The sequence below is a fragment of the Aquarana catesbeiana genome, linkage group LG01, assembly GCF_042186555.1.
Source record: "Aquarana catesbeiana isolate 2022-GZ linkage group LG01, ASM4218655v1, whole genome shotgun sequence".
Lineage (NCBI taxonomy): Eukaryota > Metazoa > Chordata > Amphibia > Anura > Ranidae > Aquarana > Aquarana catesbeiana.
The window spans coordinates 310,625,716-310,639,074 of NC_133324.1; positions in this window are offsets into that span (position 1 = coordinate 310,625,716).

Sequence of the window (13,359 nt, forward strand, 5' to 3'; positions counted from 1 at the left end):
GGGGAGGGAGGGTTACTAAAAATGATTTGGGGACACCACAAAAAATAAGCCTCTGCCATTCTGCCAGAATTTAAAGCTAAACTAACATTTATAAACATTTTAGGGGGTGTTTGGGGTAAAGCACCACTATGGAGCTGATAAAATACATTTTTAAGTGACTACATGAGGTGAATATAGGGCCAGGAGAGAACATGCTGGGGAGGTTATTGAAGGCCAATCTGTATAAAGGACCTAAAAAAATAATGACATAAAAATCCAGCATGCATGAGAACAAAGGGGACATTCACAGCAGATTACAATCATGGTAATTAGGGAATGAGGAAAGAAATACAATATATTATCAAACATTAAATACAAAAAAATGTGATATTAAAGGATAAAAATCTTACCTTCATATACTCCTTCTGCAGGACCTGTATGATGGCAGAACAGGTCTCTGGGCTGATGATACCCAGAGCCTGGGGAGAGATGCCTGTCGAGAACTTCAAGTCCTGCAGGCTTCTCCCTGTCACCAAGTACCGCAGGGTAGCGACGAGCCCCTGCTCCGCAGTGATGGCTTGCCTCATGCAGGTATCCTGCCTGCTAATATAAGGGGTCAGCGAAGCCAACAGATGGTGAAACACGGGGTCCATCATCCTGAGAAAGTTCCTGAAATCATCAGGATTATTCTCACGTATCTCACGGAGCAAAGGCATGTGACAGAACTGGTCACGCTGAAGCAACCAATTCTTGGTCCATGAACTCCTCCCCACCCTGTTCGTGGACTGGACTCTGGTCAGGACCCCAACACCAAGCCCCCGCACAGCACGAACTCTGCGAGGAGTACGCATACGCAACATGGCTAGAAAACGGTCGGCTGCTCAGAACGAAGTAACAGAACGCACTGAAAAACAGCAAGGCCTGTGAAGAGTGACCTGAAAAACAGCAACGAGCGGACAAGATCGCACAGGAAACTCCAATATGAACTGACTGCACGCACTGAAGAGCAGATACAAACCCACAAGCACAAACTGAACGGCAGAAAATGATCTGAAAGCCACTGAGAGTCTGAAAAAGCGCAAATCGTCTCTCACCAAACTTTTACTAACATGAGATTAGCAAAAGGAGCCCAAAGGGTGCCGCGCTTGGTTCTGAACTGGCCTTTTCTAGTCTCGTCGTACGTGCTTGACGTCACCGTTTTGTTGGCGATCGGAAATTCCGACAACTTTGTGCGACCGTGTGTACGCAAAACAAGTTTGAGCCAACATCCGTCGGAAAAAATCCTAGGATTTTGTTGTCGGAATGTCCGAACAAAGTCCGACCGTGTGTATGGGGCATTACTGTTATACTGTAATGTTACTTTGTTTTATTGTTAACCTAACCATCATTTGCTTAGCAGGTACATCATTCAGCTGCAGCACGGGTTTATTTATTCTGACAGCAACAGCGTTTGCTCCCACGATACGTAAAGCCGTGGTGATTTCACCACCACAGTTAAAAAAAAAGAGCATATATGCCGAAGCATGGGGGCAGGGGTGGAGGACCGATTTGCTCCTAACATTAGGGGCGGATTGCCTTCATGCTTCGGCATATATTTTTTAGGCCATTCAGCTGCAGCACTGATTTAGTTATCTTGACAGCAACAGTGTTTGCTCCCACAATATGTAAATCAGCAACTCTAGCGCTGTAGGGGGTGATTTCACCACCACAGTTTAAAAAAAATGGTGCATGTATGCCCATCATTAGAAGTGGGTGGATGAAGGGCGGTATTCTAATGGTGGGCATACCCACCGATCAATCTCTTTTTCGTTCAGCCCACAGGCTGCTTGAAAAAAAGAACATTACAATGTATGCCCAACAAGGACCAGCAACGTACTGGTATGTTGCTGGACTTTGAATGGTTATACCAGAACGATGCCTGCAGGTTTAGGTATCATCTTGGTATCATTCTTTTCAGCCAGTGGTCTGCTTTCATGTAAAATCAATCCTAGTGGCCTCTAGACTGCTTTTACAAGTAGTGGAAAGGAACATCCTCCCCCCACCGTCTTCCATGGTTTTCTCGGGCTCTCCTGTCCCAACAGGGAACCCAAGAATGCAGCTGGTGGTTCCGCCAGCTGACCATAGAGCTGATCAGAGACCAGAATGGCTCCATTCATCTCTATGGCCTAAGAAACCGAAGCTACAAGCATTTCATGACTTAGGTTTCGCCATTGGGAAATTGGGAAAGCATTTTATCACACCGATCTTGGTGTGGTCATATGCTTTGAGGGCAGAGGAGAGATCTAGGGTCTAATAGACCCCGTTTTTTTCAAAAAAGAGTACCTGTCACTAACTATTGCTATCATAGGGGATATTTACATTCCCTGAGATAACAATAAAAATGATAAAAAAAATAAAAAATGAAAGGAACAGTTTAAAAATAAAATAAAAAAGCAAAATAAATCATTTTAAAAAAAGCACCCCTGTCCCCCCCCGTGCTTACGCGAAAAGGCGAACACAAGCATCGGTCTGGTGTCATATGTAAACAGCAATTGCACCATGCATGTGAGGTATCACCAAGAAGGTCAGATCGAGGGCAGTTATTTTAGAAGTAGACCTCCTCTGTAAATCTAAAGTGGTAACCTGTAAAGGCATTTAAAGGCTTTTAAAAATGTATGAAGTTTGTTGCCGCAGCACGTTTGTGCGCAATTTTTAAACATGTTATGTTTGGTATCCATGTACTCAGATCATCTTTTTTATTTCATCAAACATTTGGGCAATAAAGTGTGTTTTAGTACATTAAAATTTTAAAAAGTGTGTTTTCTCCAAAAAATTGCGTTTAAAAAATCGCTGCGCAAATACTGTGTGAAAAAAAAATTGCAACACCACCATTTTAATCTGTAGGGCCTTTGCTTTAAAAAATATATAATGTTTGGGGGTTCAAAGTAATTTTCTTGCAAACATTTTTTTTTCATGTAAAAAAAAGTGTCAGAAAGGGCTTTGTCTTCAAGTGGTTAGAAGAGTGGGTGATGTGTGACATAAGCTTCTAAAAATTTTGCATAAAATGCCAGGACAGTTCAAAACAACCCCAAATGACCCCGTTTTGGAAAGTAGACACCCCAAGCTATTTGCTGATAGGCATGTTGATTCCATGGAATATTTTATATTTTGCCACAAGTTTCAGGAAAATGTATTTATTTATTTTTTACAGAAAGTTGTCACTAAATGATATATTGCTCAAACATGCCATGGGCATATGTGAAATTACACCCCAAAATACATTCTGCTGCTTCTCCTGAGTATGGGGATACCACATGTATGAGCCTTTTTGGGAGCCTAGCCGTGTACAGGACCCCGAAAACCAAGTACCACCTTCAGGCTTTCTAAGGGCGTAAAATGATGATTTCACTTCCTCACTACCTATCACAGTTTTGGAGGCCATGAAATGTCAAGATAGCACAACACCCCCCTCCTAAATGACCCCACTTTGGAAAGAAGACACTTCAAGCTATTTGCTGAGAGGCATGTTGAGTCCATGGGATATTTTATATTTTGCCACAAGTTTCAGGAAAATGTATTTATTTATTTATTTTTTTACAGAAAGTTGTCACTAAATGATATATTGCTCAAACATGCCATGGGCATATGTGAAATTACACCCCAAAATACATTCTGCTGCTTCTCCTGAGTATGGGGATACCACATGTGTTAGACTTTTTGTGAGCCTAGCCATGTGCAGGACCCCGAAAACCAAGCACCGCCTTCAGGCTCTCTAATGCCGCATACAGACGAGCGGACTTTCCGGCAGACTTGGTCCAGCGGACCGGACTCCCTCAGACAATTTGATCATGTGTGGGCTCCAGCAGACTTTTCTTCCCCAAAATTCCAATGGATGTAGAAATAAAACATGTTTCAAATCTTTCCGACGGACTCGAGTCCAGTCGAAAAATCCGCTCGCCTGTATGCTAGTCTGACGGACAAAAACCGACGCAAGGGCAGCTATTGGCTACTGGCTATCAACTTCCCTATTTTAGTCTGGTCGTACGTCATCATGTATGAATCTGTCGGACTTTGGTTGATCATGTGTAGGCAAGTCCGTTCGTTCGAAAGTCCATCGGAAAGTCTGTCGATAAGTCCATTGGACCAGTCCGGTCGAAAAGTCTGCCCGTGTGTACGCGGCATTAGGGCGTAAAATGGTGATTTCACTTCCTCACTACCTATCACAGTTTCTGAGGCCATGAAATGTCAAGATAGCACAACAACCCCCCCCCCCCCAAATGACTCCATTTTGCAAAGAAGACACTTCAAGCTATTTGTTAAGAGGCATGTTGAGTCCATGGAATAGTTTATATTTTGCCACAAGTTTCGGGAAAATTATTATTACTTTTTTTTTTTTACAGAAAGTTGTCACTAAATGATATATTGCTCAAACATGCCATAGGAATATGTGAAATTACACCCCAAAATACATTCTGCTGCTTCTCCTGAGTACAAGGATGCCACATGTGTGAGACTTTTTGGCAGCCTAAATGCATACAGGACCCTGAAAACCAATCACTGCCTTCAAGCTTTATAAGGGCGTAAATTTTTGATTTTACTCCTCACTGCCTATCACAGTTTCAGAGGCCAAGAAATGTCCAGATAGCACAACCCCCCCCCATATGACCCCATTTTGGAAAGTAGACACCCCAAGCTATTTGCTGAGAGGCATGTTGAGTATTTTGCAGATCTTGCTTTTTGTTACAAAGTTTTGAAAATTGAAAAAAGAAAAAAAAAAAATTATTTTCTTTCTTCATTTTCAAAAACAAATGAGAGCTGCAAAATACTCACCATGCCTCTTAGCAAATACCTACTTTCCAAAATGGGGTCATGGGGGGGTTGTGCTATCTGGACATTTCAGGACCTCTGTAACTGTGAGGTAGTAAAGATTAAAATTACCATTTTACGCCCTTAGAAAGCCTGAAGGCGGTGATCGGTTTTCGGGGTCCTGTACACGGCTAGGCTCCCAAAAAGTCTTGCATATGTGGTATCTCCGTACTCAGGAGAAGCAGCAGAATGTATAATGGGGTGTAATTCAACATATAACCATGGCATGTTTGAGCAATATATCATTTAGTGACAACTTTGTGCAAAAAAAAAAAAAGTTTGTCATTTTCCCGCAACTTGTGGCAAAATATAAAATATTCCATGGACTCAACATGCCTGTCAGAAAATATCTTGGGGTGTCTACTTTCCAAAATGGGGTCATTTGGGGGGGTTGTGCTATCTTGGCATTTTATGGCAACATTTAATGACAACTTTGGGTAATTTTTTTTTTGTCAATTTTCAATCACTTGTCAAAAAAAAAAAAATATTCAATGGGCTCAACAAGCCTCTCAGCAATTTCCTTGGGGTGTCTATTTTCCAAAATGGGGTCATTTTGGAGGGGGGGTGTTTGTACTGCCCTACCATTTTAGCACCTCAAGAAATGAGATAGGCAGTCATAAACTAAAAGCTGCGCGTAAATCCCAGAAAATGCAGCATAGTTTGTAGACGCTATAACTTTTGCGCAAAGCAATAAATATATGCTTATTGACATTTTTGTTACCAAAGACATGTGGCTGAATACATTTTGGCCTAAATGTATGACTAAAATGTAGTTTATTGGATTTTTCTTATAACAAAAAGTAGAAAATATCTTTTTTTTCAAAATTTTTGGTCTTTTTCCGTTTATATGGCAAAAAATAAAAATCACAGAGGCAATTAAATACCATCAAAAGAAAGCTCTATTTGTGTGAAAAAAAGGACACAAATTTTGTTTGGGTACAACATTGCATGACCGTGCAATTACCAGTTAAAACAGCGCAGTGCCAAATTGTAAAAAGTGCCATTGAGCAGCTTAATCTTCCGGGGCTGAAGTGGTTAAGAATCATAATGATTCTAAAAATGTTGTCAAAGTTTGCAAATGGTCAAAGAGATTCTATCTTTCTGATGGAGGCATTTCATATGTCTTTATTGTGACTCACCAGCACAAATGCATTGCAAGCTTGGTTACCTTACATGACTTTCATACTACAGAAATGTAATTACAAACTGACTAAATGACCAAGACCCTTCAGGAATGTGTGCTATCTTCCTTAAAAAGCAATGTTGCTTTCCAGGGGGTTATGACTGGTCAATGTTACCAACCACTCCTGTATAAACTATAGCCAAAACTTGGAATAGTTAGTCCCGACAGAACTGCAACAAGCATGTGTATGTCCTAATCATCTGCCAAGTTGGAAATGGGTGGTGACTCCTTGGAAGAGCATCTACAGTACATTCTACCTGCAGTTTCTTAGTATATTATTTTGATGTTATTACATTTGTTACTTCTGTCACTATGTAATTACCCAATTAAATGTTATATATCTGTAAGCATTTGTGTGATCTCTTTTTGCACATCTTGAAAATGAACCCCAAAACATAAACTCACTTAACCATGATAAAACACTCCCCTTGACTAATACTCTCTGATCATGCTGACGGTTTGTCATCACACGGTTTCTCTGTAAATCTATAAGCGAGCTACCTAAAATGTAACCTTCACCCAAGATCTACACATTTTTCTAAGATGATTCAACTAGAAAATGTGTAAACCTTGGGTGAAAGCTGTGTGAATGAACACATATCTATAGACCCTAAGGCGTTAATTCAATAAAGGAAAATAGGCTGTTGATTCTGCAAGGGAAGTTGCACTTTACAAGGGAACAGAGCAAAGAATACCCAATCATGTGCATGGAACATAAAAAAACAGCACCTTTGCTTGCACATGATTGGATGATGGAAGTCTGCACATCTTCACCTCATGCACGGCCAAACTCTGGGGAAAATTCCCTTGCAAAGTGAACAGCCTATATGCCTTTAACCCCCTTGCACCAGCATTTCCCGGCACATTAACCTTCTTGGCGGTATTCCCAATTGTAGCTCGGGGTGAAATTTTAGTACCATTAGCGGTAACACTCAGGATTGTATCACTGGATCCTGGAAGAGGTAACTTACCTTGTCCTGGGATCCCACAATGTACTCCCGCTGTGTACGGTGGCCAGACCTTCCGCCCGATGCTCTGTGTGTTCCGGCTTCCCTTCCCTGTGAGCGTTGCGACGCGGGGGGGTGGAACCGGCGGCAGATTCAAAAAGTATAAACCACAACACACACAATACATTGTAATCTTATTGGATTACATTACTGAAAAAATAATTTGACCTCATTTTGCCCCCTAGTGCTTTGTCCGGTGCCCTTGCTTGCAGTTTTACTGTACTTTTTGCCTGGAAACTGGAGAACAACCATGGCATCCAAAAAGCGCGCCTCTACCTCAAAAGCAGTTTATGACGTGCTGGAAAACAGCGATAGCAATACAGAATCACTTGCAGAATTGAGTGATAGAGATTCGTGGGGAAGTTTGTCATCAGACACAGAAAGTGGTTTTAGCGACGATCTTGCGACTGACCTCAGTGATGTACAGACTTGGTGCTCTATTGATTGTGGTACGGATCACACAGTGCCCCCAAGATTCCTATTTACTGGAGCACCTGGTATCAAACTGGATGTTAAGGATGACAACCCCTTGGCATACCTCCAACTATTTTTGAATGAGGAGGTTATTGAAAAAATATGGAAACAAACCGGTAACAGGAGCAACAAGCTGCTACATATCGGAAGTGTTCAAGGAGCAGAAAGTGGGACCCAGTGACCAAAGAGGACATTTGGAAATTTCTGGGCCTAATAATTCTTCAGGGAGTGGTGGGGAAACCCCTGCAGAAGTGGTATTGGACAACCAATAAATTACTAGCCACTCCATTCTTTGGCACGGTCATGTTGGAGTACAAATTTTCCCTGATAATGAAGTATTTGCACTTTGAAAATAATAAAGAATTTGACAAAACTACTCATTCAGCACCCAAACTCAAGAAGATTTGGACGGTATATCAAGTAATTCAGAAAAATTTCCAATAGAGCTATGTGCTAGATAGAGACATCAGCATAGACGAAAGTCTAATGGCCTTCAATACAATATATGGCATCAAAAAGAGCCCAATTTGGCATCAAATCCTTCATGCTATGTGAATCAAGCACTGGTTACATTTGGAATTCTGTTCTATACACTGGGAAAGGAACCAAATTCAACCAAAAATACAGTAATTATGGAATGGCAACATCTTCAGTTCTTTCATTGATTGAGCCATTGCTAAATCAGGGCTATTGTGTAACTACAGACAATTTTTACACATCTCCTGAACCGCTAGGGCTAACTGGCGTGACATGCCGCCAATCTTTGGCAATAAGAATCTCAAGACAGGAGAAATGGTTGCCTGGCAGAAAGGCAAAATGATGGCACTGCTATGGCGTGACAAAAAAGATGTGTGCGTAATGAGTACAATTCATAACACCTCCACTGTCATGGTACACACAAAAGGTGGGAAAGACATCATGAAACCACAAGTTGTGATAGACTATAACAACACCATGGGAGGTGTTGACTGAGCCGACCAGGCAATGACATTTTATCCAGCAAGGAGAAAACAAAAAAAGTATTATAAGAAGATCTTCAGGCATCTTCTTGAGCAATGCTTGTGGAATGCCTTCATTCTACTAAAAAAAAAAAAAAAAGAGTGACAAGCCTGTGGTTCATCCTGACTTTGTTTGGAAAGTTGCCGAACTGATCTTTCTGAACCACCAAACACCAACGGCTATAAATAGAGCTGGAAGTCGTGCTGCTGGTGTTGTCAAACCAGAACGCCTGACTGGTTGTCACTTCATGGTTCACATCCCACCAAGTGAAAAAAAGTCAGCACCCACAAGGTCATGTGTGGTTTGTCACTCAAAGCGCGATGACACTGGAAGGAAAATCCAAAAGTAAACCAGGTTGTATTGTCCTAATTGTGACGTCGGACTTTGTGCAATCCCATGTTTCAAAATGTACCATACCCGGGATGTTTACTGAAGCAATATGACTAGTAATGTTGCACCCTTGTTTGGCCCCCCAAAAAGTCAGTGTTTTTGATTTGATTATATTATTGACTAAAATTTATTGAATAAAATGTATTATTATTATATTATTATTTGTTATTGTTTATAGTTATTTATTATATTATAATTTATGATTTTGTGTTTCAAACTTCATCATTCCCGGGATGTCTACTAGACTCTGGTTTGGACAGATTTAAGTGAGTTATTCCTAAGAATTACAGGCCTACAATATAAAACGCTAAATTGCCATGCTTTCAGCATCAAAAATCTGACATAATCATACCACCAGGGAGGTTAAGAGGTTTCAGATGCTGGGAGGCAGGGTTTATGATCATGTGATTGGCTGGCATGGCGATCATCGCAAGAAGCTATCTGGGGCTTTCCATTAGCCACTGGTAACTCTGCCAGGAGTGAGCAGGACACATGCTCTTGGCACGGCTGTGTCAGCTAATTGGTGCCCAAGGCCCACCCGCCAAGAGGCCCCATATTTGTGTACTGTTGGTGCCTATGCGGTTAATAAATCAACCCTAAGTGTGCTTTCAAAGGACCACAGCCATGATATTTTCCAAGTTGTTTGGTCAATATTTCAGCTAACGTTTGTAGGTCAAAGTCTTTCATTCATCATAATGAATGAGTTTAAGTTCCCTTTCATCTCCTGTATATAGATACATTTATGTTAATTGAAGGGTTCAAAGACTACAGCTTCCAGTCAGCAGTCTAGCTAGCCACTCTATTACACCTAACCATGGCTTACTTAATTGGCCATCTGTCAAATGAAGATAGTGTTAAAAGATATGGTAATCCTAAGAAAGAACTTCTCTTATTTTCCCTTTTTTAGTGCAAAACATACCAGTTGATCATGCCAGAGATCCCATGAGCTATTAACTGTGCCTTCTTGTGCTGCACTTTTATAAACTAGCATTATAATATAAAAAAGAAGCAGCGCTAATATACTGTAAATTCAAGCAACAATATGTGATAGATATTTTACACCAATTAAGTGCAAATGCATGCAAGATAAAAATAATGAATATGAAGGCTATAATAAATAAAAAGTGTTTGTAAAGAATGTGTATCCACATATTACAACATACAAAAAAATAATTGCGCTACTAATACACAATAAAGGGCAGTGTATAAATAACATTAAAAACTGTAAACAATACATGTGCAAAAGAGTCCTTGTGATGAACAAATTCATAAATCAAGTCCTTGTGAATAAACAAATTCAATTAAACAAATCCACCACCAAGTAATCGTGCAGAGCCTTCACAGAACAGAACTTCACACCCACTTAGCAGGTACGCTTACCAGATATAGTGGCCCACCTATTGCTAGGATGGTCAAACGGGCAGGCAGAATATCCCTCTGCGAGGTGTGCAATGGAAATTCTCAGTATGGAACCTGACCCTCTCCATGAGCACGCTCAGACAGACCACGGCAGGAATAAAACAGCCAAAAAAAAGGTCATAAGGAGAAAAAGGGAACTCCCATAGTGTAAAAGGAGACAAGGTGCACCAATCTAAGTGCAGTATCAAATACAACTTTAATAGGTGGATATAAAAAGGTGGCCAAGTGACTACTCACAATTACTCAATGAGAGTTAGGCATGTAAACACATGTAAGCTGTCCATAGAAAATCCACAGCTGTTAACAGTGGAGGGTCCCAGTGATATGAAGAAAGCTGTCCAAAAGATGTTGGTAGACAGTCTGTGGTCTGTAATCTTCGACCGGTGTGAGCGCTGCCATGGGGGGTACAGGAAAGCCCAGGTGTCAGCAAAAGCTGCACGCTGTTCATTTCAAACACCAGAAACCGGAACCAGAAGAGGACCAGCGTGGAGCGCACAACTCACTGGAAGCTAGGCAGTGGAAATGACGTCTGGATGTGTCAGATGACGCGTTTCAATGCATCTGCATTTTCTTCAGATCTAATAGGCTAATGGGCACTGTCCATCATATATAGACTGACACAGGTCGCTAAGAAATGGCGTCAGCTAGAACGAGGCAGTGTATCTACATAAAGATGAGTGCAAATAATAGTTAAAATATAGAAACGTATGAAAGGATGTTAAAAAATGTTGAAAATTGTTGGTAATATTAAAAATATTCAAAAAAATATTCAAAAAAACTCATACCTTAAAACGTAAAGAAAAAGAGATAAAGGGATATAGTTTGATATCGTTCGGACAGTTTATTGAAATAGCAAAAGCCAAATGGCTACTTACAGAGTTAAAAACATCAATCTCGTGTATAAAAACAGATTTGCGGGCAAATTTTCAAATACGAACACCCGCACTTCAAGGTCACATGGATCACGATGGCATCAGCACGTGTGACGTCACTGCAATCCATGTGACCCAGAAGTGCGGGTGTTCGTATTTGAAAATTTGCCCACAAATCTGTTTTGATATGCAAGATTGATGTTTTTAACTTTGTAAGTAGCCAGTTGGCTTTTTTTTATTTCAATAAACTGTCCGAACGATATCACACTATTGGGGTTCCCCTTTTCTCGTTCTGACCTTTATTCTGGCTGGTCATGGAGAGGGTCAGGTTCCATACTGGAAACTTCTCAGAGGATTTTCCATTGCACACCCCCCTTAGAGGGATATTCTGCCTGCCTGTTTGACCATCCTAGCAATAGGTGGTCCACCACATCTGGTAAGCTTCCCTGATCACTGGGTATGAAGTGCTGTTCTGTGAAGGCTCTGCACAATTACTTGGTGGTGTATTAGAAGTGCAATTATTTTTTTGTATACACTGTTTTTCCTTAATTATGTCCTGGGATTAATTGCTGCTGCTTTTTGAGGTAATAGGATTTTTTTCACTTTTAGCATGGTATAACACTACACTTTGGAACATAACACAACATAACAGTTCTCCTTAGAGGACTTTCCTCCAAGAAAAAAATCAGATCCATGAAATGTATACAGAAATCTCCGGTCGTGGCCTGTCTGTGACATCATCATGTATTGATGCCGGGACGTGCTGGTCTGACTTAGTGTCTTGTCGAGCCTGAGTTATCCGCCTGTTGCATGACTATTTTTATAGTAAGGAATTATCTTTTTTTGGTTTCTACGCTGCATTTTTGGTGATGTGGATTTAAAAAAAAGTAACAAGCTTTTATATACTTCACAATGGAAGTTTGCTTACTTTTTATTCAATGGTGGCCTTGATGCTGGAATTGCTTGTGTGCCACTGGGGAATCTAACCTTGACACAACGAACGCATTATGATGATTTATAATGTGATGGTCCATCATATCTGGTAATAGGTGCCCCTTATTATAAAGTGGTGGATTTTCCTTCATTACTGGTGGATCTTATTGGACAATAGATGAAGGGAGATTTCTGTGTACACTTCATGGATTGGACTTTTTTTCTTGGAAGAAAGTCCTCTAAGGAGAACTGTTATGTTGTAATATGTGGATACACTCTTTTTATTGATTTTTTTTCTTTTATGGACACTTTTTTTAATTTTTATTTTTTTTATTTTTTGTAATCTTTATTTAAGGATTGCTGAATGTACAGAAAGAAAGAAAATCAAACATATCATTCAACCCATTCCAACACTAGGCATCAACAACAATTTGTTCAACAAATCTTTGCATTAATAAAATAGCACCCCAGGTTCTGTTGCCACGTTTCAAACAAGGATCTGTGGTCTACAATTTTCCCTACCGCCACCGCAAATAAGCGGTGCGGCAGAGGAAACCCCCCCCATCCAACAAAAAACATAGACGTAGACCAATGAGTAGAACCAATAGAGATAACCTTACTTTAGGGGACTACGCCCAAGCCTTATACTACATATAGGTTATAATTTTGGTGCTGGAATAAATGGAATGGTATCAGCAGATTACCGCAATCCAGGGGTATTTTCTCATTTATATAAAAATAGGGTGGGAGACACCAATGGCGTCAATAGTGAAAAGAAAAGAAAGGATTGAGGGAGGAACAGTAGAGGGGAGGTATGAGGAAAGAGGGGGGGATGTGGGGTTCTAGTGAAGTCGAGGACCCAAGACTCCAAATTGTCCTAAGACAAAGCATTCAGAAATAGGACTTATAGTCATCTGAAAATCGGAACAGGTTCCAATGTGTCCATCGGGTATTGTGTTCCTCCTCCCTTTACCCTAAGGCAGCTGTGAGCTGTTCCATCCATTGAATATCGCAAACCCTGGCAAACAATTGTGACACTGCCGGTGGGGACTGCTGCCTCCAAGCACTGGAGACACATGCTCTGGCCGCACTCAAGAGGTGTTTCAAGAGGGATTTACGATAACGCCTACAGGACATGGGAGTTAGATTTATGAGTACTGCTGGTTATCCTGAAGAGCAACATCTGTGAGCTTGTGAATGATTTGCAGTACCGGTCCCCAGAAAGCGGTCAGGGCTGGGCATTCCCAGAATATGTGGA